The sequence below is a fragment of the Typopeltis vanoorti genome, unplaced genomic scaffold, assembly GCF_054136105.1.
Source record: "Typopeltis vanoorti isolate ZY-2024b unplaced genomic scaffold, IOZ_Tvanoo_1.0 HiC_scaffold_24, whole genome shotgun sequence".
Classification (NCBI taxonomy): domain Eukaryota; kingdom Metazoa; phylum Arthropoda; class Arachnida; order Uropygi; family Thelyphonidae; genus Typopeltis; species Typopeltis vanoorti.
The window spans coordinates 5,546,189-5,560,468 of record NW_028328064.1 but is presented as its reverse complement, the minus strand read 5'-3'; the positions used below and the strand labels follow the sequence as shown (position 1 = coordinate 5,560,468).

The window sequence follows — 14,280 nt, the reverse complement described above, 5'->3', positions numbered from 1 at the left end:
ACTTTATGAAAAACCTCTTTAATCCTATAACAATCCCTTACCAACTTGTACGTTTCTTTTATATCACCCCTCGTCCTCTTATCCACTAGATTCCGCAAAGTGCATCATCTCAATCTTTCTTCATTTTCAACATTCCAGAGATCAGAAACTATTCTTTTCAGTCACCTCTGGACTTTCTCCAGCATATCTTCATTCTTTTGAATACCAGGTGACCATATATGAGCACAGTAGTCCATGTGGCCTAATCAGAGCCTTATACAATGGAACCAGAATCACCTTAGTTCTACAAGTCAGTGTCCTCCACATACATCATTGCCAGAATTTGCTGGCAATCACAATTTTAGCAATATGTTCTGTAAATTTTAGATCCCTATCCACAATCACCCCAAGATATCTTATTTCCTCCACCTCCAACAATATATCCCCACCAAGAGTACATTCTACATCCCATCCTTGTTTTCCAAATTTTAAAACCTTCCATTTCTTAACACTGAACTGGCATCCTTGCTCCCTTGCCCAATGTCTATTGAAGACTTTGTAAGGCCACAGGCCACAACACCTACTCTACTACTCATAGTTCATCCCAGCTTTGCATCCTATCAACTTATCATTTGCAAACACCTGTATATATCTTCCCTATTCATTTCTCCAATATCACCAACATACAGGTTAAGCAGCAATGGCCCTAAACTAGACCTCTGATGCACACCACTATTGACTTTCCTCTTCTGGGATATTGTTCCCTGATACACAACTTGTTGATACCTATCAGACAGCCAATCTTCCATCCAATCCACTAGTCTAATATCCACCCCATTGGCTCTAGTTTGACTTACTTATCTTGTGGTAATCTATGAAAAGCCTTTTCAAAGTCTAAGTATAGTGCTATATATATATATCCATCTCACACATCCAATGCTGTTGTCACCTTATTGTAATAAGTAAGTAGATTACTAAAACATGATCTTCCTTTAGCAAATTCATGCTGTCGATTAAAGATAATACTATTGTTGTCAACAAAATTCTGGATTCTGATTCTCACCAGCCTTTATTTTTATTATTATAGGTATTATAGGTATTATCAACATTTGACCTCCATGGAGTCAGAGACACATCGTGGGAGGTACTCACTATTGCATACAATGCTCATCCAACCGCGTCTTAAACTGATTCAATGTGTCCACATCCACAACACACTCAGGCAATGCATTCCACTCACCAACCACCCTCCATGCAAAGAACCTTCTTCTCACACCTTCCTTATACAGTTTCCTGCAATGGCCTCTTGTTCTACCCCCCCCCCCCTCTCCCATTCTATGAAAAATATCTTCCATGTCTACCTGATAACAACCCTTGAGCAGCTTATATGTCTCAATCATATCCCCCCCCCCCCTTCCTCCTATTCACGAGGCTCTGCAACTTACATTCTCTAAATCTGTCCTCGTATTCCACATTCCAAAGACCACTGACTACCTTTGTGAATCTTCACTGTACCCTTTCCAACATATCCTCATCACCATGAAATTCTGGTGACCAAATCTGTGCACAATAATCCATATGAGGCCTGATCAAGGCCTTATAAAATGGAATCATAACCTCTCTATTTCTGCATGTCAGGGTTCTCCGCATCATTGCCATTATTTGATGTGATGTCTTCACAACTTGTGCAATGTGGCGCCTGAATTTCAGGTCCTTGTCCACCATCACGCCTAGATCTCTCATCTCCTCTACTTCTGTTAAAGTTTCCCCACCAAGTGTATACTTTGCATCCTATCGTTGCTTACCAAATCTCAAAACTTTACACTTGGCAACATCGAACTGACAGTTCCACTTACCTGCCCATTCATGCAATCTGTTCAAGTCCTCTTGTAAGGCATTAACATCAGCCTGACTGTGCATTGCTCTCTGCAGTTTTGCTGCATCTGCAAACAGCTGGATATCACTAGTTAAACCTGACCCAGTATTATTAACATACGAATTGAACAACAATGGCCCAAAACTGATCCCAGCAGCACACCACTGATGACCTTTCTCTTTCAAGATACTGCACCCCTATCTGACAGCCAGTCACTGATCCAACACAGAAGTCTGTTATCCAATCCCATCTGTTTCAATTTATTTAAGAGCTTGTCATGTGGCAGTCTATCAAAAGCCTTTGCAAAATCCAAGTACACCACTGTATACGAATCTACTCTGTCCAAGGTATTTGTCACCTTGTTATAGTACATAAGTAAGTTAGTGAAACATGATCTCCCCTTAACAAACCCATGCTGATAACCACAGAGAATACTGCTGTTATCAACCCATTTCTGTATCCTACTTCTCACCAATCTCTCCAGGGCCTTCACCACAACTCCAGATATACAGACCAGCCTATAATTTGAAACTGCAGCCTTATCACCATCTTAATGCAGTGGAGCAATTTTATCCTCCTTCCACTCCCTTGGAACCTGTGCTGTTGCAAAACTCTTATTAAACAGGCATGTCAATGCTACTGCCAGTTCCCTGGAACATTCCCCTAATATGCGTGGTGATATATCATCAAATCCTATAGCCTTATTAACATCAAGGTTATTTATTTCCTCAAATACCTTCTGCTCACTCACAATTAAGCTATCATCTCCTATGTCCTCTACACTTAAGTTCCTCATGATTCCACCCTGATCAGGATGAAACACACTTATAAATTGATCATGGAATACCTCAACAATGTCTTCTTCAGCAGTTATCATTCTACCACTTTAATCCCTTAACTTCATCTTTCCATGATCATTCTTCCTTCTACTTGCCACATATCTAAAAAAACTCTCTAGGGTTTTTCTTAGCCTGATTTGCCAATTTCTGCTCATACTCTACTTTTGTTTTCCTTACCAACTGAGTTACTCTCATGGTTTGTTCTTTATATTCTTCATGTGACAGATTACCATTATTCATCTTGTACTTCCTCCAAAGTACTTTCTTTTTCCAGATTTCATGCTTAAGCTCCACATTCATCCATTTTACACCTACCTTATTCAGCCTTTTGTAAGTTCCCATGCAGCATTTATTTACTTATTGCTCAACTCCTCGTTCCATGTACAACTCAAAGTTGTCTCCTAAGCTTATCATAATCACCAGCCTTATAATTCCATATATATCCTTTCCTCGCAAAAGCCTGCATATGATTAGCCACAACACAGGTGATTACTTCATGATCACTTTCACCAATTGGAGGAAAATGTGAAACCCCTCTAATAATTACATCCTCTGATGAAATAATCAGATCTAGAACTCTTGATCCTCGTGTGCCTTCCTTTACATGTTGCCTGAGATAGTTATCTCTCAAAAACTCGAGAAATTCACTCTCCTTATTCCCAAATGCTATCTCTTCATTCCAATCTAGACCGCCATAATTAAAATCACCCATAATAATTACCCTTCCTTTGTTCACTAATCCAAGTTGTTTATACATTTCTTCATCACCACCATCCACATTCCCCGGCCTATAGCAACATCCAACTAAATATGTCTTCCTCTCAACCTCCACGTTACACCACACTGCCTCATAACCATTGCCACTATTTCCACCTTTCATCTCTACTTTATGTGGACTTAATTCCCCTGCTATCATCAGCAGCACTCCCCCTCTCTTCCTGCCCTTTCTATCCTCACAAAAAATACTGTACCTCTTCCATTTCTATTCCCGTTACGATATCATCTTCATTCAACCATGTTTCACTTATTCCAATGATTTGGGGACGAATAAACTCATTCACTGAAACCATTTCATCCCCTTTATTTTTGATACTTCTGGCATTTGTAAACAAACACAACAATTCATTTTTAAGTCTAAAGCCAGTCCTATGTTATTTACCGTAAGTAATTCGCAAGAGTAGTTGGCAGACGAGAAACACTACTAATCAAGTTCTATTTATCTAGCGATACGAATGTCTTAAAATAAACAATGTTGCTTGTGATTTCCCCACTGCACCTACCAAATCACCTTTATCACCGCTTACCACATACACCTTTCCACCACTTTAACTACAACACAACACCAGACACATAGATTGGACTATAATTTGATGCTTGAATTCTGTCACCTCCTTTATAAAGTAATACAATCTTGCCTTCCTTTCACTCCTTCAGAACTTGACCTGAAGTAAGACACATATTAAACAAATATGTCCAGGTAGATGTCAACTTCCTGGCACATTCCATCAAAATACACAGTGATATATAATCAAGTCCCACAGCCTTAATATCAAGTTTGCTTAAGCAGATTACGAAAGGAAATTGGCCATGCAGGCTAAAGAGAATCCCAAACAGTTTTTTCAATATGTTGCAAGTAAAAGGAAAAATGCTCATGGTAGAATGATCTTAAAAAATGCTGAGGGTAGGGAGGTAACTGAATCAGTCGATGTTGTGGAATTACTGAGCGAGCACTTTGCAAGAGTATATCATCCAGGTGGTGGCTTTGCGGAAATGGAGGAACCAACAGCTTATACTGGAATTGTGATGAATGAGGTAGAGGTAACTAGTCTATTACAGAACCTCAATGTCAATACATCTGTGGGATTGGATGGTATACCAGCTCGTGTCGTACGTGAAGCGGCCAAAGAATTGTCAGTGCCCTTGACCATTATGTTTAATTTGAGCCTCAGGACTGGGTCAGTCCCAAGGGGGTGGAAAGAGGGGAAAATAGTTCCACTGCACAAAGGTGGTTCCAAGGCTGCTGTTGAAAATTACCGGCCAATCAGCATAACAGGAATCATTATTAAGGTCTTAGAGAAAATAGTCAAGAGGAAAATACAAGATTGGATAGAAGAAAATGGGATACTGTATCGGGGACAGCATGGTTTTGTGAAGGGTAGGTCATGCCTCAGTAACTTGCTCACGTATTATAACACAGTGACGGCTGAACTGGATAAGGGTAATGGGTTTACAGTGATTCTGCTGGACCTTGCTAAGGCCTTTGACAGGATACCACATGGAATTCTAATCAGTAAATTGCAGTATATGGGAATGGACATAGGGTTGGTGAGATGGATAGGAGGGTGGTTGACGGAGAGATATCAGAGAGTGGTTTACTCAGGAGTAGAGTCCACTAGACGGCCTGTGACTAGTGGTGTACCACAAGGATCTGTTCTTGGACCACTGCTGTTTAATTTGTTCATAAATGATATAGGAAAGGATCTGAGAGGAACAGTTCATTTGTTTGCGGATGATGCGAAGTTGGGTAGGGCAATAGTGAATGCAGATGACGTCAAAATTTTGCAGGATGATTTGGATAGATTGGAGGTCTGGGCTAGGGAGAATGGATGTCAATTTAATGTGGCAAAATGTAAGGTTATGCATTTTGGGGTGAAAAGATGGGAGGCAGTTTACTGCATTGGTGGAACCGTGCTCCAGGAAATTGATGAGGCACGAGATTTAGGAGTGTTGGTGGATAAGGAATTGAAATTTAGGGGACACATTGCAAAAGTGGCCAAATCAGCTCATCAAATCACTTGGTTGCTGAAGAATACGTTGACAAGCAGAGACAAGCAGGTTATTGTTCCTCTGTATCGAGCCTTGATAAGACCTCATCTCGACTACTGTGCTCAGATTTGGTCACCTAGGTTTCTTCTTGATGGGGAGGAGGTGGAGAGGATCCAGAGGCGAGTGACCAAGATGATAGCAGGTCTGTGGAATGAACCGTATGAGAACAGGTTGAGGATTTGTGGGTTGCAAAAATTGGTTGATAGGCGGAGGAGGGGAGATATGATTGAGACATTCAAATTACTGAAGGGTTTCTATAAAATTAATTCAGAAGATATTTTTGAGAACAGGGCTGGTTGTGGGAGGACTAGGGGACATCCATGGAAACTGGGCAAAAGTGTGGTTAGTCAAGGTGTTAGAGCTGGGTTCTTTACTTTTAGAGTAGTGAATGAGTGGAATGCGCTCCCTGAGTCTGTGGTGGATGCTGTGACAGTGAATGAGTTTAAGGCGAGGTATGATAGATACTGTATGAATGTCGAATAGTTGTGATGAAAATGATTTGGGGCCTCCCTCGATGAGTCTAATGACTCCCTGGAGTTGCCCGTAATAATAATAATAATAATAATAATATACTTCTTCCTCACTCACAGTCAGTCTCTCCTCATCATTATCATTCACTACTCTCAAACTCTTTATAATGTCATATTCACAAGGATGAAAAACCTTTATGAATTGCCCATTAAATATCTCAACTATATCTTCTGCAACAGTTGTCCTTATACGATTTTCTGCTATTAATACCATCCTGCCATAATCATTTTTTTTTTTTTTGCTGGCCATATATATATATATATATATATATATATGTAGAAAGTTTTTTAACTTGGGTATATTATGTTATGTATTCAAGATACCAAGTAATTTTATATAAACCAAGTTTATATAAAATTACTTGGTGTCTTGAACACACAGAGAGAGAGAGAGAGTCCAGAAATCCTCTGGACCCTCCCTATAGATGAGTTGCCAAGGCAATATAGAATTCTGAAATGTGGTTATGAGGAGAAGTAAATATGCAAAGTTGAGTGGTCACGTGGAAAATAAGTGATAGGATGGAGATGTTGAGCAGATTTTAAGGGATTAAGAGGGGAGGAATTATAAAAAGACTGGAAGCAGACAGGGGGAGAATAAGAGGCTATCTTTGAAAGTTGCATAAAGGTGTGGTGAAGAGGGATGTGAGCAGCAGATTTTTTTATATCATGAATGGTGGATGAGTGGAATGCATTGCTAGAATGCATGTGAATGCTGGGAGCTTAAATGAGTTCAAGGTTCAATATGATAGATAAATTGCTAGTTACATGTCCACCCATGATGAGTCTGCCAACTCTCGATTGTTTAATAATAAAAATATATTAATACTTACATAATCTGGAAGATGCCCTTAACATGGAGGCTTAAATGTTGAATGTCAAAATTTATAATTTTATGATTTCATTCTCTTAGATGGTAGTTTAATCTTTTGCAATGAATGCCATACAGCATCTGGTGTTTCATAAGTTTTAATCTAAACAAAATGCAGCAGAAAGAATGCAAGGAATTTTGTTTACCAGAAGTTAATAATTGAAACAAATGAAATTAAATTACTATTTGATACTGTTACAAAAGCAGCAAAATATATTAGGTAAATATTCACATTATAATGCTTACTAACTAAAAAACAGTCTTAAATAAGCATCCCAAAGAGTGATGTGATAATAATCTCAAATTCTATTAATACATCCACACACAAGTAGTTATGCATTCATATTCTCAGACATTTTCTCACAGGCATTCAATTTTTGCCTTTGCTATAGGAATTTTCATGGGTACTACTTCACTGAACTGGCCATCATCATTCATCCACTTTCCTCTAAACATGTAAACACACACAAGCAGTTACTGGTCATCATCCATGCACACTTTAGTTTCAAATTTACAAAACCAAACCAACTTAATCTGCTCTTTCATTTTTTCTATCCCTATTCTTTGGAACAGTGTCTGATACTGTTTTTCCCTTGACTTTAACTACCAGATATTCATGAAACATATCAATAGATGCCTTCTTTCTTCATAACCACTTAACTACTCATGCTATAGAGAGAGATTACTACTGTATTAGGAGTAATTAATAACTTAATTATACAACATTTCAGCCTTCATATTCATCATCTGGAGTATATACACATATATACAGAGAAACAAGTTGCATTACAATTCAAACAGTATGTCAAAGTATCACTAATTTGGTCAACTATTAGTCTACTGGCCTGGATTACAGTGAATCAAAAAATATTACATCAAAGTGCTACTGTTTTGTTTTACATGATCAGAGAACAAATTCTTATTAACCTATAATCATGCAGCATTAGTGGTGATCTAATTGGTATTTAAAATAAGGGATGAGTTTGTTATTAACAAATTATGACTTATATTCTATAGTATAACAGTCCTAATTATTATGATCTGTTAGACCAAAAGTTATGTCATTCAAATATATGCCATCCATATTCTTGAAATTTTTAGGTAATCATTATTGTTGAGATTAGGGTGGTTATTATTATTATTATTACATGACACCTCCAGGGAGTCCAAAGACTCATTGTGGGAGGATACACTACTCTACTTTGCCAAACATCTCATCCTCTCCTCCACCACTTAATTCTCCAACCACAACACTACTACCATCAATGCCATCTATCGCCCATCATCACCAACAACAGTATTTTTTGTCTGTAAATTGCGTGTGTTCCGAAGGCCGATTTGTCTGTACGTGGGATGAAAACCCGAGTTTCTGGGAGAAAAAAACCTGCTACTACCATATGAGATTGGCTAACTCACCTTCAACTGAAAAAGCCCATATAAGGATTCCCCTCGTCATGATGAGAATCAAACCCAGGTCTTTTCCACTCGAAGGGCGCAATGTTCCTCTATTCCTTCATTTGCGCTACGGCAGCTAAAAAAATTGTGGAACGCTTCACGATTTTGTGTGTCACCCTTGCACAGGGGCCATGCTAATCTTCTATATATCGTTCCAATTTTAGTATATGGTTTATTACAATTTCACAGGCCTCTTTAAATTTGTGCTCATACCAGATTTTGCTATGATGTAAGGAATAGGTGCCTTTCAAGTAAATTCTAGACTTGCTATTATGCCATCTCTAATATTTTGTATTATTCCACAGAGTCCTGTGGAATAAGACAAAAATCCTACATTAGACAGGATTCATTATAGAAAGCCTTTATAAAGAAACTTCTGAAATGTTGCTACATTGTCCAAATTTAAGTAGTTCTGATGGACAAAGTTTATCTCCCTTATGGCAGACAGTACTTTTTCAATCTGCTAACCTTCTAACCTACTCTCTAATGAACAGGTTTCATTTTCTACCAAAGCCATCAATGTTTGTGGTTATCTCAATAACTCTGTGTGAAAAGGTAAACTGTGATCTACTACTTCTAGCAGAAACTACTCTCAAAATATTATGTGACCATATGGTGTCCATTAAGATATATCAAATGTGAAAACTGACTAACTCACCTTTCCTAATTTTTTTATTATTATTTTTTAATTAGAAATTGGTTAAGCATCTACTACTTTACTGAAGCTTTTGTGATGTTCTTTTTTTTTTTTTTTTTAATAATCTTTTTGTCAAATGGATGTGATATTCCATTTTTTAGTTGTACTTGAAGCTATTTTAGATATATAGGCAAAAATTGAAACTATAAATTTTAGAACACCCTTCAACATCAGAGTTATCTAGATACTGCATTACTTAAAAGATGATGGACTTGGCCCAGTAGTCCATATACTCGTATCTATTAGTGCACTGGATTAACAACTGCACGTGGCCCTCAACAACAATGACTGTTCACATGGTGAACATTGGCACATTGAAGCACATTAAAAGCCTGACATAAAATAAAAAAAAAGAGGAAAAAACACCCTTCCGAGTCTTTCATACTCTTTAACCAGATATGTATACAAGTTTCTCCAGGGTGCAGGCCAACGTTATTTTAAGATTTACAGAAAGTACATTACTTTTCAAATTTCACCATGAACGCATATTTTATTTTTTCTCTACCTGTTATCAATCTTTTATGTAATGCTGTAAAACAGCTTCAAAGTCTGGTGAAATATTTTTACAATGATTGAGACTGTTAAACTGTTGAGAGGTGGTTACAGGGTTGACACTGGGGAGTTCTTTTGCTTGGTTGAACAGCAGGAAGGAGTCATGACAAGGGGCCATCCCTGGAAGTTACGAAAGGAAACTGTGAGAAAGAGGATGAGGAGTGGTTTCTTTGCATGGAGGGTGGTTGAACCATGGAATGCATTGCCTGATTGAGTGGTGAGAGTGGAACAGTCAATGCATTTAAGGAATGGTATGATAGACTTTGTGTTTCCTAGGAAGGACCTCTCTCGATGAGTCTTGCTAGACTCGTGTTTCTTAGAAAGGACCTCCCACGATGAGTCTTTTGACTCCATGGGGGCCTGAATAATAATAATAATAATAATAATAATAATCACAACTTAATCTACTCACCCTATCAGTATATAACATTAAACAGTTTTAAAGGAAGATCTGTATTCCACATTTATAAAAACTTTCACTGCTTGCACATGTAAAAAAATATAGAATTTTATTCAAAACCTCTGATATATTTCATCTAATGTAACATCAGGGAGACAGATGGTAACTACATTCAAAACATGACTCATAAGAATGAGTCATGAAGCATGTGCCTGCATTATTCAAATTTAAATACATATCTCGGTCACAGCTGAGGTGATAGGATTACATTATTAGAGTTCAAAGAAACAATTGTAAAAGTTGTATAGATTAAAAAAAAAAAAAAACATTATGAACAATTAATAATAATCACTTCCCAAAACTTAGAGATTGGCATACAGTCAGAGCAGTTGATCAAATTTAAACCTACTAAGCTGAAAAATCTTTGTCTGGTTCCAAAGAACTCTGTGCCTAGTGTCAAGAGGATAAGAAGTAAGACATATTTGTTGGATTCAAAAATGCAATATAGTCTTGATACTCTTAGATTGTAATCAAATCAGAATGACAAGTCTGTCCAAAATAGCAAATATGACATGAGCAGGATATCTGATAGACACCTGGTAAGGAAAGAGGTCGTAATTTATCCTTTGTAATTTCCGAGTTGATTTGAAGGATGTGTATAGATTGAATTTGTGAAGAATCTGAGGTTCATTTAAGGTAGGATATTGAAATTCTCATAATGAAACTACCATTCAAAAAATTATTGATAATTATCATCCATCTACCAGACTACAATCTAATGTGAAAATTTCAATACCCTACCTTAAATGAATCTCAGAACAAATAGCATGGATTCTTCACAAATTCATTCTATACACTTCCTTTGAACTAGCTCAGAAACTGTCTTCCTTCTTACCACCTACAAAGGCTACATTACCACCTCTCTCCTTACCAGCTATCTATCAGATACCCTGCTCATATCATCTTTGCTATTTAGGACAGACTGGCTGCTTTGCTTTGATTAGAATCCAATCAAGATTACATTGCATTTTTGAAATCTGACAAGTCTAGACTTGCTTCTCATGATACTGACACTAGGTACAGAGATATTATTATTATTATTCGTGACACCTCCAAGGAGTCCGAAGACTCGTCGTGGGAGGACACCTACAACTGTCTCAACCACTACACCGAACCTCTACTACGAATCAATGTCATCTACCGCCCACCTCCACCACTAGTATTTTTTGTCTGTAAATTGCGTGTGTTCTGAAGGGCCGATTTGTCTGTATGTGAGATGAAAAACCCGAGTTTCTGGGAGAAAAAATCCTGCTACCTTCGTATGAGACCGGCTAACTCACCTTGGATTGAAATCATCCAGATAAAGATTCCTCCTGTCGTGACGAGAATCGAACTTAGGCCTATTCCAATCGAAGGGCGCAATGTACCGTTGTTCTTCCAATTGCGCTACGGAGGCGCTTAATATTTGGAAGCAAACAAAGATTCTTCATTCTAGTAGGTTGAAATTGGATAGTCTTTTCCTTGAAACATGTGAAATATTATTTCACTTTGATTAGAATTATTATTTCGTTTTGCTTTGATTAGAATCCAAAATCATCAGGATTATATTGCATTTTTGAAATCTGACAAGTCTAGACTTGCTTCTCATGCTACTGACCCTAGGTACAGAGATATTTGGAAGCAAACAAAGATTCTTCATTCTAGCAGGTTGAAATTGGATAGTCTTTTCCTTGAAACATGTGAAATCATTTGAACCTTAACCACTCTGACTGTATGCCAATTCTAAGCTGCCCTGGTTGGTTGAGTGGTTAGTGTGTCTACTCTCCAGTCAAGAGGTGGTAGGTTTGAATCCCACAATGGGCATGGATGTTTGTGATTGTCCTACAAACTTTGTGTGGAAAGGGAATCTGTGACCCTACCACTTATTCTAGAGAAGACATCATTGCCAAAACCATCTGAGGTACGGTGTCTACGGACATCAAATGTAAAAAAAAAAAAAATCTTTTAAAACTGTTCTTTTGAACACTAACAGTGAAATTCTATCATCACCACTATGACCAAGACATGAGTTCGTAGCCTTATGTTTCATGTTTTCAACGTAGTTAGTTACTGGTCTGTCTCCCTGATGATGGTCATGTTACGGTGAATGAAATACATCAGTTTTGAATAAAATTCTATGTGTGTGTGTGTATATATATATATATATATAGAGAGAGAGAGAGAGAGATTTTTTAAAAATATTGAATCACCGAGATAAATGAAAACAAAGTTTAATAGCACAACTAGTTTCAGCTTGTATCAGCCTTCTTCAGGTGCACATTACAAAAGAAATAACCAGAAATTCAAAGAATGCCCACACTTGAACGTTTCTACATTGAATATATTATTATTATTATTATTGTTCCGGGCAACTCCAAGGAGTTGACAGACTCATCGAGGGAGGCCCTAACATCATGTCAAGAACAACTATTAGACATTGACACAGTATCTATCATACCTTGCCTTGAACTCATTCACGGTCGTAGCACCCACAACAGACTCTGGAAGATTATTCCACTCATTCACCACTCTCCAAGTAAAAAACCTAGCTATAACACCCTTGTCAACCACGCTCTTGCCCAGCTTCCATGCATGGCCCCTAGTCCCTCCCACCACCAGTATATACACTAGCTTTCCGTGTTGTTTACAGTTATTTCCTCTATGTTTTACTGGTTATTTCTTTTGTAATGTGCACCTGAAGAAGGCTGATACAAGCTGAAACTAGTTGTACAATTAAACTTTGTTTTCATTTTTCTCGGTTTCTAGTCATTAAATAATTTTTAAAAAATATATATCAGCCGAGTAAATCAATCTTCCTACATATATCAGGTATCCTGATATATGTAAAAAAAATATATATATATAGATTTTTTTTTTTTTTTTTTTTTACATGAGTACATATTAATGATAGCAAGAAGTCCCTTAAACAGTTAAATTAATAAATCAAAAGAATTATCTGTTATAATTCAAAAGACTTTTTATATTAATTATTTTATAAAATTAAAGTGTTATAACATTATTAAATAAATAGCTATGCATCCACATTAGTGGCAGTCTCATACAGAGGTGACAGGTTTTTTTTTTTCATCCTCAAAAGAGGTAAACCAGCCAGAAGAAAACATGAATATACATACCATACTGACTTCATACCCTTAGTTGCTTTACCCATATTTCTTCATATATTTATACATTTTGGGTCACTTAAGAGTCAAAGCCAAATAACTGGGAGAAGATCTCCACATCTCCTTTCAGGAATGCAGAAAACCGACTGGTGCTTCTGACCTAATATCCAATCCTCACCTTCACATGGTGAACCCTGTTAGTAGGTATCTACTGGGTACTTAACGAATGAGGATGAGGCTGGCAATTTGGGACTTAGCTCGCCAAATTGTACTCTCTTTATTGGCTTAAACCACAAATGCATATGATTGTACAACATGATGAGATTTCATGCCTGCTGGGGATGCTGCCCAGTTAAACAAGGCCCCCTGCTCTTTTTGTCAGGGAACCAGGGTGAACAGTGAAACGTCAATTACTGGAACAAGCTCCAGCTCAACATCTAGAAGAAAAATGAACCGAATATAAGACGAACTGAAGATAAGAATCATCAATGTAAGGAGTATTAACGAAAAGGAAATCGAAATTGAAGAAAAATTGGAAAAGTACCACATGGACATAATGGCATTACTGAGACAAAGAAGCCAAAAACAGGTGAGATCTAACTAAATAATATAGGATGTTGTTTTCAGGCAATAATGGTCAAGGAAAGGAAGGAGTAGTGATAGCATTTAACACCAAACATGAAGATAAACTTCTTCATTGGAAATCAGTTTCAAGTAGAGTTATATGGGCAAACTCCAAAATGGGGACATGGACAATGAAACTTATTTGTGCCTATGGTCCTACAGAAGATTCTTCCAAGGAAGAAATGGAGGAATTTTTTGAGTCATTAGAACAGGCAGCTGACATAAAGAAAATGGAAAAAGTGGTCCTTGTTGGAGATCTGAACAGCTGAGTAGGAAATAAATCTTACCAGGCATATAGGAACATTTTGGGAAAATTTGGAGAAAAGGGCAAAGCTAATAAATAATAATGGTAAGTATTTACTCGACTTCTGCTCAGGACACAGACTAGTCATTACTAACACCATGTTTCAACATCAGGATGTGCACAAGTTCACATGGAGAGAAGATACAAGAAATAAAAAAAAACTTCATTG

General features: G+C 37.4%; 1 protein-coding gene and 1 non-coding gene across 3 annotated transcripts in view; both read right to left on the bottom strand.

The window, feature by feature from the left end:
* LOC150092192 (disintegrin and metalloproteinase domain-containing protein 11-like) overlaps window positions 1-14,280 on the bottom strand; it is a 1,236,934-nt gene that overhangs the window by 17,940 nt on the left and 1,204,714 nt on the right. The gene's annotated exons all lie outside the window — the stretch shown is intronic.
* On the bottom strand, window positions 8,455-8,558 carry LOC150092193 (U6 spliceosomal RNA). The gene has a single exon (XR_016550611.1). It is a non-coding gene; the product is annotated as a U6 spliceosomal RNA (small nuclear RNA).